Raw genomic sequence first — 19,722 nt, forward strand, 5'->3', positions numbered from 1 at the left:
GGATTATTTGAATTGTGCAATGATACATGATGGAATATGATTAAGGATTATTTTGATTATGGTACGCTCACATTTCATATCATGAAATAAATGAAACTTTAAAAAAAAAAAAATTTGGGGGGGGCAGTCAGGGCATTTCCAATCCAATCCAATCCAATCCACTTTATTTATAGAGCACGTTTAAAAACAACAGTGTTGAACCAAAGTGCTGTACACTCAATAAAATACTAAAATAAACAATAATACAAGAGAACACACACAATGAACAAGACAACGATTGACACAATGTCTGGGGGAAAGCGGCAGTTTCTCAAGTTGAATTTTCAAACGCTTAGGAGAACAAATGAGTTTTCAAACGTGATTTAAACACAGGCAGGGTTTGAGACTCTCTAACATGGGGTGGCAGCTTGTTCCACAGTGTGGGCGCTATGGCGGAAATTGCCCCCCCTTGCCCATGCCTAGATCCGGCCCTTCCCTGTAGTAACTCTGAGGACCCCCCTGTGGGGGTGTGTGTGTGTGTGTGTGTGTGTGTGTGTGTGTGTGTGTGTGTGTGTGTGTGTGTGTGTGTGTGTGTGTGTGTGTGTGTGTGTGTGTGTGTTTGCGCGTGCGTGCGGCCATGCGAGTGTATGGGGGGATTGCGACCTTAGGTCCCGACGCATGTTGCCTGCCAGCTAGGTTGCCAGCTAGCCTACGACCAGCGTGCCAGGCTCCCGCGAGTCCCGACTCCCGACCACGCACGGACCGCGTCGGCCGTGTGTCCAACCACCCCCCCCCCCCCCCAGCTCCGGAAGCTATCCGCGAGTGGGGACATGATGTATATAATATTCCATAATCACTATGTATTTTTCAACAGCATTGAGAGGGTCATGTTGAGCCAAATATTGGGTGCGTTCGGAAATTACGCACCGGAGCACACTCGCCTATTAGTTTGTATTGGCCAGTGCGCTCAGTGCTGTATTTTCGAACGCGCCCAATATGTGCTCCCACAGCTCACTGAAAAATGAGGTGGAAGACATTTCAAATAAAATAAAGGTAAAAAATATAACAGAAATGACATTTTAAAAATATAGCTTTTGGCATTGAAAAGAACAGAGCATTTAAAATATTATAATATATAATGCACCAAATATTGCATGGTCAAATGTCCATTCCCATGTCATAGTTTGACATGCAAACACAAAAGTATAACTAACCAACTAGGAAACAAATGCAAGTAAAGAAAAACAAATTAGGCAAAGCCCCATGATTATCTGAAAAAAATGTTAAGATTGCATAATAGTCTCTGAACTTACAATGTAGGACAGCATTGACCTTGCCAAAGGACTCAAATGATTCATTTAGAATAGGCCTATTTCCATTTGACTCATTTAGGTAGTACAACATTGAACTAAACAAGCCTGTGATGTACAGTACACGCCATCATATGGATATTCAACAGATTAAGTGTCTAAGTGAAACAAGCATTTCACAGCAACAAAACACCATTTCCTTTTCAAAAGGCAAGAGGGGGTTTATTTCAAAGCAGACACAACAACTATGATTGCTGAGCAATAATTTCACAGGAAAATAATTATAGTATAAACAATACATACAATACATCGAATAAAAAGGAATTAACCTAATATAGCTGGCAATAAGCCTTGACAGCACAAAGTATGAAGTAAAATAACACTTCAGATAATAAAATGATACTGACATAACAATGATGATAATGTTAATGTATTAAACACATTTCTAAGTAGTTCCCAAAACATTATGTGTACAGATGAAGGTTAAAGGCACAATATAAATATGTACAGTCACGCAAGAGAAAAGGCAATAATTTAAAAAAAAGAAGAAAAAAAATCACCCAAGTGACACTCTATTGCAAATTATAACAACTTACGGGATTTAAAGAACACATTAAATAATTACCCAAAGCTTCCATGGGGTTCAATGGTTAATGTATGTTTTGTAATAATAATGAAAATATAATGAAAATACTGCAACTCGTAACTACAGTTTTCAAATAATTGTACTGGAGTAAAAGTACAATATTCTCATCAGAGACGTGGTGGAGTACTCGAAATAAAAGTATTGAACATTTTAAATACTTCACTGAAGTAAAACAAATACCTGTTATTGTTCCTTCTCGTGTGGCCAAACGCTGACCACACAGGGCGCGAAACTAGTTAACAAGGTGGAGTCTCGTTCGTTATCGGAATCAAAAAGACAAATCACTCCACCAACTAATATATATAAATACAAATTACCCAAACGGGCTAAAGTGGTTCAACTATTCCACTAAAGTAAAAAAAAGAAATCAAAATTGTTCTTAAGTACCATACTTGAGTAGTGAGTAAATGTACAGTTTGCACCACTACATGTAATGAAATAAAAATTACCCAAACGGGCTAAAGTGGTAGTAGACTTTCTTGCTACTAAGAATAATTAAATAATAAAAGGCTGTAGGGCATGGGGTCCAGGGAGCAGGTGGAGTAAAAAAAAAAAAAAAAAAGTGTACTTGAGTACCGTATAAGGCCTACTGACTTAGTTCATGTGCAGTTCCTTTGGACCACTACGGGCTAAAGTGGTCAAACTAAAGTACAAAATAAATCAAAATTGTACTTAAGTACCATGTACTGAGTTGTTCCTTTGGACCACTATAGTTGAAAATTGAATGAAAAAAAAAAATACCCAAACGGGCTAAAGTGGTTAAAAAAAGGAAAAAATAAATCAAAATTGTACTGTGATGTGGGAGAAAGCTTACACAAAATTGTGGATGCTGTGCTGGACCGCATCCCAAAATTGCAGAATCCTCCCTCCTCGCCTGTACTGTCGACGGAGCCTCCGAAGCCTGTTGGGGAAAATCAAAAGTTCATTCATATTAGTAATTAATTAATATAGTAATATCAATGTTAGGGGAACACATTTTTGTCGTGCACAAGTTCTATATAACAGGCCAAAAACGCCAGTCCACTGCATTTCAGCCTCAGATCGTCACTCCCCCTGCTCCGCGTCAGTGCTTCTTCTCCTTCCCCCCTAAGTAAGCTCCTCAAATGACCAAGCTAAGCTTAGGCCAAATCCTCCTCCTGCTCCCTGGACCCCATGCCTACACTACAGCCTTTTATTATTTAATTATTGTTAGTATAAAGAAACTCTCAAACCTCTCCTCCAGCCGTCTCCACTTGCGCCGCTGGGCCGGTGGTGGCGACCCACGTTCGGCGATGCCGCATTCGGTCTCCACCAGCCTATGTTCATCCTTCATCCGCCGGATGAAGACCCAGATGGAAGGGTGACGCCTGCCGACTCTGTTATTCCATCTGTGATGGAAACCTGAAATAATCATAGATTTATAAGAACTACGCTAAATGCAGCACCCATAGCACATGTCCTATTGACATTTCATTCCCACGTTATATATATTGCAGCAAATAGATCTGGAATGGGCAATAACGCAAGGCCTAATAATAATATTAATAATAATACTAATAAAAAAGTTAATAAATATAAGTTGTTACCTTCCACGCGATTGTTGCTCCGGTTGTCGGAGCGACGATCATGTACACTCCACAGCGGTGTCGGAAACAGGGCCTGCTCCCCCACGTAGGTGTCCTCCATATAAGTTATGAAATCAGCCAACGTGGGGTATTGGCGGATCAAACGGTGGGTTAACGGCTTGCGGACAAAACGCCGGAAGTTCTGCCGAAGGATCAGAACGGGGAGGTAGCCTGTGGCCATCGCCTTTCTCACCCACTGAGGTTCCTGTCCTGCCTGGAGCTGCAAAAGTTGAGTGAAGAAGTAAAAGTTAACTTACTGAAATACTGATTTCAGCACTCAGCACTCAATATTAAGATTATTTACAAAAAAACTAAAAGCTTCTACCCAATGAATGGTAATATTATTATAAAAAAGATATATTATAATTGGCTACATTAACCTACATCTGATACTGCTTTATCTGTAACATGTACCTCTTTCACAGTTAGAAATTTGTTGATGTAGGCCCTATTCAAAAAGATGACCCCATGTCTTTTGCTAAATGTGTTAATTATTATTATTATGATTATAATTGTTATTATCAAATGTATTTCTTTCATTATTTACTCTTTTGAGAATGTAATTATTACTGCCTAAAAGTCAGATTATTATTATAGTACTCATTTTACTCACATATAACGCTACTAGACATAACCTACAACACCTCTACATTTTAATAGTTTGTTATTTATCCTGTGAAGAAATCACAATAAATGACACTTTGTTGTGTTCTGTTAATACACCATCACTGACCTGCAAGGCCAACGTCCTGAATTTTTCTCCAAAGGCTCTGACAGAAATGGAAGTAGCAGCCGTGGGTGCGGGTTGTTGGCAGCTCAGCCTGGAACGCCTGGATCAGCCCTATCTCAAAGTCCGTGAGGACTGAGTCAGGGCTCCATCTTGTACATGTATGAATGGAGGGAGGGAGGGAGGGAGGGAGGGATGGATGGATGGAAGGATGGACGGACGGATAGACGGACGGACGGACGGACGCATGGACAGACAGATAGATGGTAGATAAGAGGGATAAAAGGGGATTATTCGATTGTCCACAAAATATTAAAAAGCCAGGTGCAGTGAGATACAGTGAGCGTATCTCACATTATTGGAAATATTCAAGAAAAGTACAAATACATCAACATTTTACATAAGTACAGTACTTGAGAAATTGTGCTTAGTTAGTTTACACCACTGGTTATATTATGCTATTACTTTAACTTACTGTTTTCACAAGCAATGGTAGTTACAGAGGCAAATCAAGCCAAGTTTATTGTAGTTTTTTTCACATTTCATATACAAAGGTAATTCAAAGTGCTTTATATGGTACATGCTATAAACATAGTCGCATGAAAATGTATTTACAGAGAACTAAAGACTAGAGGGAGTAAAAAAAGAAAAGCCATGAAATATGTGGCATACGGCCGCTGTCCATGGTGCTGAAGACTATATCGCTGTCCATGGTGCTGAACTGAAAGCAGCAGCAGCATAACAGGCATTGCGTTTAAATGACATTTAAAGATCTGGTTTTCTTTGGTGCGGTAAAGATCGGATCTTGGCATTGAAGTACAGTGGTGTAAAGTAACTAAGTACATTTACTCAAGTACAACTTTTAGGTATTTTTTTATTTCTTCAGTATTTCCCATTTTCAGTACTTTTACTTCTACTGAACTACATCTCAGAGGCAAATATTGTACTTTTTACTCCACTACAATTATTTGACAGCTTTAGTACTTTGCAGGTTTAGATTATTACCACAAAACAACAGTCAAACACTTACACAACTTATGCATTTCAGCCATTTGAAAATAGCCGATCTACAACCTCACACAATGCGTCGCCATGCTACGCATTGTGAGGTTATAAGCGCGCGCACACACACACACACACACACACACACACACACACACACACACACACACACACACACACACACACACACACACACACACACACACACACACACACACACACACACACACACACACACACACACACACACACACACACACACACACACGGTTCTTCTGTAACACGCTCCACCCTCCTCCTGACGTGGCGGAGCACAGCGCGGTACATGGCTTCGGTCTTGCCGCTCATCAACACCATTATAAAGGGCACCACCCTGCCCATGTAGAGGCCATGTATCGTTGCGAACTGATAAAATAGCCCTGGGCAGGTTTTAAAGGTACCATCCATATAGATGTCATTTTAAACCTCCTGCACGGTGCAGGGAATGTGAGGCATGAAGCTGGCCCGATGTCTCTCCAGCCGTGATTTCACGGCATTAAATGGCGGCATGTGCCGCAGCTCTGTCGCTTGGGCCTGAGTGATTGCTTGGTCGTAGACCCGCTTTACCGGCAGAGTTGGATCAGCCGCCACCTGTTGCAGCATGCGCTCAATTAGCGCTGTGGTGGCGACTAGATCCTCCTCCGCTGCGTGGCCATGGTCACCAGGAGGCCTCAACACGACAATATTGGCATTGTCCGCCTCTAAATCGACTACTTGGGTTTGCATGTATACGTTGTAACCCGGCTGGGCGCAACGCCAATACACTTTTTCTGCAGTGGTTTTGTTACGCAGATAGCGAAAACTATCCAATATAAGGGCTCTCCCTCCCCAGCTGTTTGCCACTTGCAGGTATGCCATGCTCCAAACAAACGTACGTAAATTGTCACTGACACTGAAAACGCTTGTGATGATGAGAGAGGGTGAATACAGTGATAGACAGTAATTTTAAGCTATCGAGAAGAGTGAACACATTAGAAGGTAATAACACTGATAGAGTCAGGGGTGCAAACATTGGACTGTCTTAATCCAGGAGATATTGGGGGGGGGGTGGTTTGGGGTAATTAGTCAAATATGTTTGCACAGTCTAACGCGCTAGAATGTGTTTTACAGGATAATATTAAAAATCACTGAAGTTCAAACACCCTAGAGTTTCTCTTAGAGGTACAATGTTACCATCATTTGATAGTCAATGAACTGTAGCCTCACCTCATGACTTAAAAGTGAATATCTCTGTATGATTAATACACTGATGAGTAGCTGCCTGTGGTGCTGAACTGCCTGTCTTTCGGTAGTGATGACAAGGAGCTGTCTATGGTACTGACCTGTCTGTCTTTACTGATTAAATTAACCAAATTAAAACCTTGCTGTCAGTCACGCATGACGCAAATGGGGAGCAGTTAGAAGATAGTTGGAGAGAGTTGAATAACCTCTTGAAATATTAAGAAATAATAATAGGCGGTCTGTTTATTCATGTTTTACACCTTTTAGCTTAGTGATATTGAAGAGGTGGGTTTTGATGGTGGTTTTGAAGGATTGGAAGGTGGGCGCATCTCTGCTCCTTTCCACTCCAGAGAAACATCAGTCCGGTTAGGACTGCATGGGCCAGTGAGAGTTTATGCAAAAACCTGTTGCGTTAGTGTCCAATTTACCACTGGGCTCACACACACACACACACACACACACACACACACACACACACACACACACACACACACACACACACACACACACACACACACACACACACACACACACACACACACACACACACACACACACACACACACACACACACACACACACACACACACACACACACAGGGGGGGTCCTCAGAGTTACTACAGGGGTCTGCCAAATCTTTGTGTGATATGATTTTTATATTGTCTATTATAGACAGACAGACAGACAGACAGACATTAATGAAGGATTAATGCACGCAGGTGCTTCGATGTTGGTTGGGGTAATTAATAGCAACTATAGCAACACGTCACGAGACACTTCACCAAGTTCATTCATTCAGGAAATATTTGTATATTAATATTTAGAGAATACATATTTTTATTGACATTATAATAAAATTAATATAGGCGCTGTGGATTTGTCTATAGTCTCATCGACTCAGGGACCAAATAATAAATAATATATAATAAATAATAATAATAATAATATGTTATTAATATTCGATGAGCTTGTAGATCTGCTGTAGAGCTTGTCAATATGAGCATCACAGCTGCATATTACGCACGGTTTTACGCATGAGTTTATATGCAGAGACTTGAAAAATCACTTTCGGAGTGGGGGGGTGAAATATCCATTACGGGTCGGACTAGCGATGTGTCGGACTCACGGTGGTTCGGACCCCCGGTGGGTCGGACCCCCGGTGCGTCGAAGTGGTGGGGCGTCGAAATGGAAAGGTGTTCCCACTTCAATACACTCCTCTTCTAGAGAGACACTCACCAACCAGACTACTTTGATGTAAATGTGTTTACCTGCTGCTGCATTCATGGTGACGAGGGATTCTACATAAATCCACTGGTCTGTGTAGAGTGTCCAGAGTGGACAAAGATCACACTGTCAAAGTGGACCTCACAGAACGTCCTCAATGATGTCATAGTACTGCAAGACAAATAGACACACTATTTCAGGACATATATAAACATGAGTCTAATTCATGGCAATTAGCAGAGTAAAACAAAATATAAATAGATTGGTAATGTATGTCTAAATCACATGTTTGTAGTGTTGGCAGCATTGTTCTCTTAATTGTGTATCAGTCTGAAGTGAGCTGTGTTGTTGTGGTGAATCACACTCGATGTGCACATCGTGAGTGTAGTTAACGTAGTGAGTTTCGCATCAGTGGTTTAGTATCGCACTTGATGTGTGCACTGTGTGTGTGTGTGTGTGTGTGTGTGTGTGTGTGTGTGTGTGTGTGTGTGTGTGTGTGTGTGTGTGTGCGTGTGTGCGTGTGTTTGTGTGTGTTAGTTGTTTAGTGCTTAGTAGTTGTTTACAAACAAAAATGCAATAATTAGAAGCAGCTACTGTATGTACAACAGCTGTTCATCTGGTGCCTGGTTTTTAGTCTCGAACACAGCAGAGAAAGGAAGAGAACAGCTACTCGCAGTAGAAATAGAGTGCAGGAAGTTTGGCCTCAAGCTCAATGCCAAGAAAACTAATGGCATTTAACACGGAGGACAAAATCATTGCCTTGCCACGGTAGTTGAGGACTTTAAGTATGTTGGTCTGCTTCAACGGAACAGGATCTGAAGGTCCGGAGGGCACTTGCCTGGAATGCCTTGCATGGGATGAGGAGTGGAGTCAGTACTACTGGAGGGGGTTGAGACATGGACACTCACAGTACAGTATGAAAAGGCCCTGGACGGCATCTACACAAGAATGGCACATGGGGCCACTTCGAGCACAGCGTTTCTGCGCATGCCATTTCTGCGTGCGCTGCTTCGCTTAAACACGGTAATTTCCCACTAGCCTCCACATCATCAAGTTATTCAACAATAAATCTGCTTTTTTAGGAGCAATTTGCAACATGGTAAGCATGATTGGACACTTTATTATTATTATTATAGAGATATACTGTACCTGAATATATAATAGTGCAGCTAGTATTTGTTTTAATTTTATCCCCATACATTTACAACACTTAAGTTGTCAGCCAATACAAATAAATTGCTCTGAAATTGCATACTATTTCATGTTCAATTATTACCTGCTGATTACCTGATGACCGACGTTAATATCAGTCTTGCAGACCATACACAACGCTTAGCCATCTGTCTGAACGTTCAAGAAAGTTCAGAGGCGTGTGCACAAGCCTTTTCTTTTTGAGTGGCAGTGCCGCAGATGATGATTAGACATGTTGATTGGCCTACAATTTGTTGCTGCTGTGTACAGTAGATTTGCAGCAGGTGGTTTTAATTAATAATCGCATCGCAGACACGTATATCGTGTACTTGGTTTAACAGCTGTTGTAGAAAATAATTATGCATCACGCACGCACCGTTGTTCTACCTCCATTGAAGTAAACACACATCCATGCTGGATTCCTCTGCAAGGAAGTAGCCAATATAGTGGAACCCGTTGACCCAGTGCTACAACACTGATGATAAGTCCCAGGTGCATCCATGTGATGTTTTTTTGTTATAGTTATTCTATTTATAGTGGCTCATAGGAATAGACCAGGAATAGTTTGGTGACCACTGGAGACAGTGGTCACCAACTTCCGGTGACAGCCGGAATGTAGACGGCATCCGGGAGCAGTATGGGTTGGCGCCCCAGCCTGTGTCTTCCATGAGGAAGAAGCCCAACAAACCCACGGTGAGGCCTTTAAGGAGGGCCATTCAAGCAAGCCGCAAGGGGCGCCTGCAGTACCACCACGGCCCAAGAAACCATTACACCAGAATGAAATGTTTGGGGGAGTCTGGTGCAACGCTCAGGTCCTGTACCTGGTGAGACGAAGGAGGAGCCCGGCCAGGAGACCATCCACAGAGCCTCTCTCAGTCGTCCTCAGCCTAGTCCCTCCACGTGCTAGAGCCTCTCCTCTTCCCCAGTCCCGGCAGAGTAGTTCCGGAGAAGCGGACTGAGAAGCCCTGTCGTTCCCTAAAATGACTGACCGTCGGTAGCTACTGGGAAGTAAGTCGGGGGCTTGATCAACCCCGGCTGGGTCACCTGGGCGAGGGTGTATGTTGAGAGACCCGAAACACCCGTTGACCCCAGGCTACAACACTGATGATACGTCCCAGGTGCATCCATGTGACGTTTTTTTGTTATGAAGCTATCCGACCCGCTAATGGGACGGCATCTAAGGATGGAAAACAACAGCTGCAAGTAGGACACAGCACCAGAGCGAGAGAGATTGAGTGACCGAGAGCGATATAAACGCAGTAAACTTAAGCTTGTAATCTTGCGTACTTTAGAGCAACACATCGTACCCGCGTACTTAGATGTGAAAATGCGGGCCACGCAAAATGCGTACATGTTAGCAGGTCTGAGTTTGTGTGCAGGTGTACTCACCTTGACGGTCAGACTCCTCATAGACAGCTCTTATGGGATGCAGCGCATGCTTCCCTCTTTTCCATGTCTCTGGTCAACATCTACACCTGCAGTCTGTCCATCCTGGTCCCTGGCTTCATGACCTTCTGCTCCCTCAACCATTTCATAAAACTACAGACATGAAGGAGAGCATCAGTCCACAGGTCATCACATCATATTTGACATCAGTTACAGAACTTATGAACTCTAGCTGGTGGTGGACTCGTACAGGACCTGCAAGGTGACGTCCCTGTCCCTGTTCTTCCCCATGTGCACCAGCTCAGTGTCATCACCACCTGTTGGCAGAGAGGTGAAGGCCAGAGGGTTGAGCTCAGAGGTCCAAGGCTCAAAACAAAATGCAGGATGGAAATCCATACTTGTCAGAGAACAGTTATTACATAATCACCCGATCAAAATGACTTTGCGTAATCCTATTTTGGGCATTTAGGGCAAAATAAATCCTAAAATGTTAAAAATAGCCGATCACAACGTGTCGCTTTGCAACACGTTGTGTGCTTGTAGATCGGTTATAACTAGACGCGTCGCAATTCTGGGAAATTGCAAAGTGTGGTTGCGCCGACGCCGGTCGCGGGTCGCAGGCGGCCGCCGGGACGTGAGGGATACGCCGGGAGGATTACCGTCGGAGGCCGCGCGACGTGCGATTCGAATTCGGTGCCGATCGGATCCCGTGTTCGTGACATGTGCCGTTTTGATTTGAGGAACTAGGCCCCTCCCACTAAAAGAAACAGGCCCCTCCCACAAATGTAGCGGGCCATTGACATCGTCATGTCACTCCTGAGATCACTTGCTTTTCTTTTTGAGAGAACTGATCCCCCCAGAATCATGTTTTTGCATCAAACGGTTACATTTTGCGCATTTGTGGCGCCCCCTATGGATCAAAGTGGAAACGCTTATCGGGATTCGTTGAGTGAACCGCCATTGACATGTGATTAAAATTTGGGATGGACCGGACATTCTGTTCGTGATTTTTGGCGTTTTTTGTAAAACGGGCCCCTCCCACTAAATTTGGAAGCCTATTACGGACGAACGGTATGGACTATCAAAATTCCGCTTGGAGATGTTCATCGCATGGGTCCAGAGATCATGTGTACCGATTTTTGAAAAAGTGTGTTTTGAAGAAAATTCAAAATGGCGGAAAATTCATCCAGACGCAAATGGGCGTGGCCTATATGGGGAGTTGCGTCATGACCCAAGGAATCTAGGAGGGAAAAGATTTGTATTCTACGACCTACGGTTCAAGAGTTATAGGCCAAAACGTAAAGTGGGCTTTTATAGCGCCACCGTGTGGCTGAATGATATAATTATTTTTTTAATAATTTCACCCTAAATTATGAACCTCCCCTCCAAGTCGTGTAACTCTAGCCCTTATGGTTTCGGAGAAAAAAATACTTGAATTTGAGCAACCACACTAATTATTATTAATTATCTGTCATGCAGCTCCCCATTGAAAATCATTGCCATACTAAGAATATATTATAATTTAGGCCAGTCTTCCGTTAATTTATCTTTCCCCTGATTGGCTGACACACACACACACACACACACACACACACACACACACACACACACACACACACACACGTAATAAATTAGTTTGTCATTCTATTGTTGACCAGCAAGTTTCAGTTTACAGTTAATCCAGTTCAGAAAAGCAAGTTGAGGGTTCTGCACTTCACCTTATTGTTGGAATGTGTGTAAATGATGAAATTCCATTTGTATTCATGCTTGTTTCTGGTATTTGTGATAAAGATCACTAGTGTGGAAGTATTGTTGACAAACTCTATAAGTGCATTTCAGTGCTGGTTAAATGAAACCTTATTTAGTGATAGACAGTCTACATTTCCAATAGGAAAAGCATGCATGTAATTCCCTCTGACTAGAAGCAGGGATAAAACAAAAGCAGAGCCATGGATGTCCCCACCATCACCCCCAAACCCAACCCTGTGATATGTCTAGATTCACTATGTGCCCTCATTGGATTTCATGTGCAGAAGTACTTTAGCCATTAATATGTTTGGTCACTAAAGGGCACTCTAAGACCACATCATGGACCAGGGTTATGTTTAAATTATATTTTAAGCACACAGACTACCTCTGTGCTTTACATTCTACATAGAGCATCACAATAAAGGTGCAGTAAGTGATATGTTTGTGTTAAATAAACAGTGTTAAATAGTTTTAATTGGGATATTAATCATTTCTAAAGTCTTTGTTCAGTAACAGTGTTAAATAGCTCTAAATTGTCTAGATAGTAATCATTGCTATGGAGTCTTTGTTCAGTAACAGAGGTATTCCTGTCTCTCCAGCTCTTTAATAAGCAGAAAATGCGTTTTCAGGTGGGGATACCAATTCTATCCAACCAGGAGAGAGAACTCATACAGGATAAGGATAAACAAGTGCAATTGGAAGTGATCAGACACAATTGGAACTGCATCACTATTAAAGTGACACTGATAAATGGTACTCTCTCCTGATTGAATGAAAGTTTTAACCAACACAAAACTTTATTTTTCTGTTTGTCGAAGAGCTGGAGAGGCAGAGAGACCCCTGAACAAACCCTCTGTAGCAATGTTTAATATCACAATAAAGAGCTTTAAACTTTTAATAAAAGAAATATCACTTACACTACCTTATTATGTTAAAATTAAAATAATCTTTCTAATCTCCTCTTCAAACCATCTAAGAGGTGAACATCAATACGTCCCCTTTTCCGCTCCTTCCATTTGCTCCCCGCACCGAGTACAAAACACTGATGTTGGCTTACAAAGCAGCCAAAGGTAAGGCAGTGAGGACACCCTACAACCAAAACAATGGGGGTTACACTGCGCCTCAAGACACATTCAGGCTGTTCATTTCACAAGCAGAACTCGTAGGCATGAAGAAAGAATGCACTGTAGCAAACATCTTCAATACATCTTCATCAGTTCAACCTGATGAAGATGCATTGACATCGAAACGTCATGTTTTATTTGCCTGCACCCTGTGATTAAAAGGCTTCAAATTTCCAATCCTACATTACAACCCCTCCTGCTCACTCAGATCAGCTAGGAAAGCTGTCTGAACCTTCCCATAAACACCCTGGACAACGCTCCACACTTCCCAGACTCTTCTCTCTCCTGGATCCCAAACTGTGGAACAAACTCCCCATTGCAGATACAGAAGTACTGCAGACTCACTCCCAATCTGCCGCCGTAGACAGAAGACTCACCTCTTCACTTCAGACTCCACCTCACCCCCTAGCACTCACCTCTTCAGACACCACCTCACCCCCTAGCACTCACCTCTTCAGACACCACCTCAGACCCTAGCACTCACCTCTTCAGACTCCACCTCACCCCCTAGCACTCACCTCTTCAGACACCAGCTCACCCCTTGCACTCACCTCTTCAGACTCCACCTCACCCCCTAGCACTCATCTCTTCAGACTCCACCTCACCCCCTAGCACTCACCTCTTCAGACTCCACCTCACCCCCTAGCACTCACCTCTTCAGACTCCACCTCACCCCCTAGCACTCACCTCTTCAGACTCCACCTCACCCCCTAGCACTCATCTCTTCAGACTCCATTGTTAACATGGTATCCTATAGTTACAAATGTACATTACATTACATTAGTCATTTAGCAGACGCTTTTATCCAAAGCGACTTACAATAAGTGCATTCAACATAGGTAAGGAACGAAACTACTAATCACCAGAAGTCTTAAGTGCATTTCCTGCAAAAACAAGCAACCAAGAGTATACCTAGCGCTAAGGTAAAAGTGCAAAATATCAGCTACCTACTTTCTTAAACAGATGAGACAAACTAGCAAAATCAAATGAGCACGAGCTAAAACAAATAAGTGTATCGACTAAACAAGATCCAATAAAACAATACAAAAATAAAACAAGAGTTCGTACAACTAGTTAACAAGTAGGCCAGGCAAAGAGGAAGGGTAGTGTTTCCTGAAGAGGTGGGTTTTCAGCCTGCGGCGAAAGATGGGCAGTGACTCTGCTGTCCTGATATCAGTGGGAAGTTCATTCCACCACTGTGGGGCCAGAACAGAAAAAAGTCGAGACCGTGTCGATCGACCAGAAGGACCCTTGAGTGACGAGGCAATCAGTCGCCCCGAGGTGGCAGACTGAAGTGGTCGGGGCAGGGGTGTAGGCATCGACCATAGCTCGGAGGTAAGAAGGAGCTGTTCCTTTCACTGTCCTATAGGCTAGCACCAGGGTTTTAAACTGAATGCGAGCCGCTACGGGGAGCCAGTGCAGAGAACGGAGAAGGATAGTGGGCTGCCTGGGCTGCCTGGGCTGCCTTCTCCGTGAGGAAGGGGCGAATCCTCCTGATGTTGTAGAGGAGGAATCTACAGGACCGTGTCACTGATGCGATGTTAGCCGAGAACGACTGTTGCAAAGGCCCTAAAGAGCACAGTGGAGTGCCAATTGATACCACCCTCAACTAGCTATGTACCAGCTGAGGTTCATGATAATCAACTGATTAGAACAGGTGTGCTGCCTCAGAGACCAATAATTCTCAGTGTGACTTTCCACACAGAGAAGGAGGAAGCCTAAACTGACTGTCACCTACTCCAGACCCAAACCTGTTCCTTTTTGTGTGCGTCAATGACGATAAACCACACATACCCCTACTATTGCCATGTGCCTGTGCTGTTACTGTGCTGCTGCATATATTAAGTAAAGTTTAAACTGAAGACTGCATCCGAGTGTTTTGTGTGGACACACCAAGGCGAACACTGCCAACCATGAACCATTACATACAGTCCTTTCCTTCACAATCCCTATTTTACAACGACAGTTGATCGTCCAAGGTCACACCCAGATTCTTCGCAGTCCGAGTTGACGTCACCACAGCATTATCAATGGTGATGGCCATGTCTCGGTGCGGACAGCCCTTCCCCGGGAGGAACATCAGCTCGGTCTTGTCCAGGTTGAGCTTCAGGTGGTTCGTCGACATCCACTCCGAGATGTCAGCCAGACAAGCAGCAATGCGTGCCTCCACTTGTGTGTCAGAGGGGGGGAATGAGAGGATCAGCTGGGTGTCATCGGCATGTACAGAATGTTATTTAGATAGTATGTTGTTTAGACAGATAATATGTTGATTGTTTACCTGGTATCCTATAGTTACAAATGCACAGATTACATTATTATTTTGATATTATATTGTCAGTGGTGGAAAGTAACTAAGTACATTTACTTAAGTACTGTACAATTTGTAAGTATTTGTACTTTACTAGTATTTCCAATTTCCAATACTTTTACTCCGCTACATCTCAGAGGCAAATATTGTACTTTTACTCCACTACAATTATTTGAAAACTTGACTAGTTACTTTGTAGATATAGATTATTAACCACTTCAGCCCTATATAATTTCGGCCATTTGAAAATAGCCGATCTACAAGCTCACGATGTGACGCATTGTGAGCTTGTAGATCTGCTATTTTCAAAAGATTTATATACATTTGAAAACTTGAAATGGGACATTCTGCATAATGAGTACTCAAGTACATTTTGAATTCCGCACTTTAGCTTGTAACAGAGTATTTCTATATTGCAGTATTGATACTTTTACTTAAGTAAAAAATGTGAGTATGTTTTCCACCACTGTATATTGTTTAGACAGATGCTAGGTTCTTGGTTTACTGAGGCACTACACTATCTCTCTGCCTTCTATGTATGTGTTTACCTTAATGCTTATAAGTTTCTCTGAATAAGAGCGTCTGCTAAATGTCTAAATTGTAAAATGTCATTTCTGACACATGATGATGTCACAGTGACCCCTGACCTTGGCGTTCTTCTTCTTCTTCTTCTCTTAATCCTCCAGCTCGGCGATGTGCAGGCTGAGCGCCTCCCAGTGCATGATGGGAAGGCGGAGTGTGTCCTGGTCCTGCTGGCCCTCCTGCCACACCAGAGGTCCCTGGAACTAAACATTTTCAGATGAGGGTCCGCCATTAGATACATGTTTTTTTTTGGAGGATCCTTGACTATAACAAATTTGAGAAACACTAGAATAGATGTATACATGTATGCCATCAAAATCCTCAAAATCATTTGAAGACCATGGGGGCCCCTACCCCCAGTTTGGGAACCACTGCATTAATGCATTACTAATTACAACATTAAAGTGATAAACACATTAATGCATTACTAATTACTATCCAATATAGTGCTTTTTACCTTTGTTACTGCTGCTGATGACAATACATTACCTGCAGGTCAAAAATATAATGTAAAACAATCAATCGAAGTACTTCTTACACAACTGTTAGTGTAAGTCTACAAGTAGTCGATTCAACAGTTTTACTAGTTTGATTTGACGATTCAAATCAAATGGCTGCCAGGGCTGTTTTGCATTGCATTGAATCATGTCTGTAAGGCTATGCTTGGCATAACATAACATAACATCAGATAACTTTACAGACAGACAGTGAGTAGACTACAGTGTATATAGATAGCTTGGTGGATCATGAATATAAAATGTACAGAGGACATACTGATAGAAATGTCCCTTGTTCTGTAAAGTTGCAACGCCTGCCTTACATGAAAACTTCATGTCAAAAATCAATATGCATCGTGGACACTTTTAGTCTATGATTCCACTTTACAACAAACAAACACGTAAAATCTACAATGTTAAACAAAAGTTACATTGTTGCCTTGCAGTTAGCCCCTACGGAACCTCTCCCTCCGCTGTATAGCTCCGAGTTGAGGTTCCTCGCTTCCCTCTGCCGTTTGAGCAGGACATTGTCGCACATTTTCCTCTTTACATGTTTCTTAGAATCCAAAAAGTAAAGCTTTTCTGCAATTCTCTCAGATGTTTTAAGTTTTAGCGCACCATAAAAGCTATCCAACGAGTTGAAGAAAGTATTTAATTTGCGCAAGAGTTGCGCCCGTAGAGATAACATTACTGACATTAACATTACACTACTGGTCAAATGTTGAATTGCATCTTCTAATGCAAAATATTATGGAACTTAAAACATCTGAGAGAATTGCAGAAAAGCTTTACTTTTTGGATAAGATGTGCAGAAAGGGGTAAGAAACATGTAAAGTGGAAAATGTGCTACAATGTCCTTGTTACGGCTGGCATCAGGTCATTGTTTTATTTTGTGTATTTGTCCTTCTAGTGACATGTCTCTTGGGGGCGCTCTAAGTGTGTTCTATGTGTTGGAGGTTTCCAATTAGGTGTCACTTGTTACAGCTGTGTTTTTGGGCGGTGAAACCGCCCCTATATGTGAGGTTTGGATATTTGCACACCAACTCCTGCGCTGTGATTGGCCACCAGTGTACCCCCCTAACCCTGCACCGTGATTTCACAGTCTATTCAGGACTGTGATTGGCTAGGGAAACATGACAATTGTGCATAGCCCTATAAATAGGACTATGCACTTAAAAAAAAACACATTTATGGGTTTTTTTTAAGTTAGGGGTGTTGGTCCACAATATTACTTTTCTTTAAGTGAACTTCCATCACTGTGATGACCACTGTGACTACACCGCCCACTTCACAATCAAGTATGTTTGTGACACCTGTTGTGCTGGAGAGGAGAGCAGCATTCTCATTCCACTGTGGGAGAGCAGGAGGAGAGAGTTTAACAGAAAGAAAGAAATTAAAGTAAAATAGAAGAAAGTAAAGTGAAATAAAAGAATGTAAAGAAGAGAAAAGCAAAGGTTTTGCAGAAAGACTGAAGTATCCAAGTCGTGTGCAAGCAGGCAAAGTGTTCTACGTCTTTTTCAAAGAATAAACACCAGTAACAGGAACTCTGAGTCTTACATGCGTCGGATGGGAGGCACAGTAGAACACTACACTGCGTTGGTGAAGGCTCCAAGATGTGGACAGAACGGCTGGCAGAAGAAGATACCGCACGGTGCACGTTGTGAATAAGGAGGTACTAGGGCATTCACAACTAATGATTTGTGTGAGTCGACTGTTTTGACCAATTAGTAGTCGACTAGTCGACTAGTCGAAATTAACATAAAAAATTAAAAAAATACCAAAAAAAAAGAAGGTTTTTTTATTTTATTTTATTTTTTAGGGGGGGGCATTGCTTTAATGCCATCCTACTACTATATTACTATTATTATTATCCTCCTGCCCTTATTTTTATGGCGTTTTAAGGGAAGCGCTTCTGGCACAGCAGCACAGCACCACAGCAGCGTCTCCAAGGATCCCCATTGCCCAATAATAGGCTTTTATTGGGCATACTTTTGACCCCCTTTTGATAAAAAATAAAGTCAGGAGGATAATAATAATAGTAAGACGGGCCATTACTATGGCATTAAAAAAAATAAAAAAAACCTTTTTTTTTTTTTCCCAACTATTCGACTAGTACCAACAGAGTCGACTAGTGGTTTGGTGAAAGCCCTAGGAGGTACCGTTTGGACTGGTTGCGTGTAGTAGCTACAAGGAGCAAGTGGACAATGCTAAACAAGCAAGCACGTTGAAGAAAGCGTCTTGAAAGTAGCACAAAAGGTGCACTGCCATTTTAAGTTTCTATCGCAACAAGTGATCTGTGTTTCTCCTTAAAGCAACAGTGGACATTTTCTTGCCAATTAAGACAAAAAAAGGACAATGAATAGAGTCTGAATGAAGAGACTCAAGTGAAAACACTATTCTGAAGTTGACTAAAGGTCGAAGATTTTTCAAGTTAATGCATATTTTAGACTGTGTTAAGAAGATAATTACAGTTATTTTACATTTCTATAATTCATTGATATTGTAAGTGATTGATACAACACTGTTTTTTGATGTGCATTTTATGCAAGGTTTAAGTTTAAAATAATTCTAAAAGGTGTACATTTATATTTCATATTTACACTTGTATTTGAATACATTTTATTTACTACATAAGCACCTAACATGTCACACACAAAGGAAAGTGCTGTAATGCCAGCTGAAGAATTCAGTCTTGCAGAAGATGGTAAAGCAGAGCAGATTACGCTACCAAAGCAAACTGACACTGGTGAGCAAGATAAAGCGACAGTACAAGACACACAACCTCAGTCTGGTGCAGATGGCACGCAACAGCTTCCAGACAGAAGGCAAAGCCAGCGTGCAAGAACCCTCACTGAAAAGAGAAAGGCTCTACTAAATGACCAATTGAATAATCTGAACTTGAATTTTGTGAAGTTGTATAGAAGATGGAAGTACCACGTCAGTGGCTTGAAACGATCCATTAAGAGAAATGAGCCTACTGAGCTGATTGAAGAAGTGATGAATACAATCAATGTCATTCAAGCTGATGTCGACAGTATTTATCTCGAGATGATGGCCATCTCAACTCCTGAACCTGAAATCCGGAGAATGAATGACACATGCCATGCACTCACTAAGACTGCAAATGAGAAC

Source organism: Gymnoscopelus braueri (genome assembly GCF_963280865.1).
Source record: "Gymnoscopelus braueri genome assembly, contig: SCAFFOLD_224, whole genome shotgun sequence".
In the NCBI taxonomy this organism is placed as follows: domain Eukaryota; kingdom Metazoa; phylum Chordata; class Actinopteri; order Myctophiformes; family Myctophidae; genus Gymnoscopelus; species Gymnoscopelus braueri.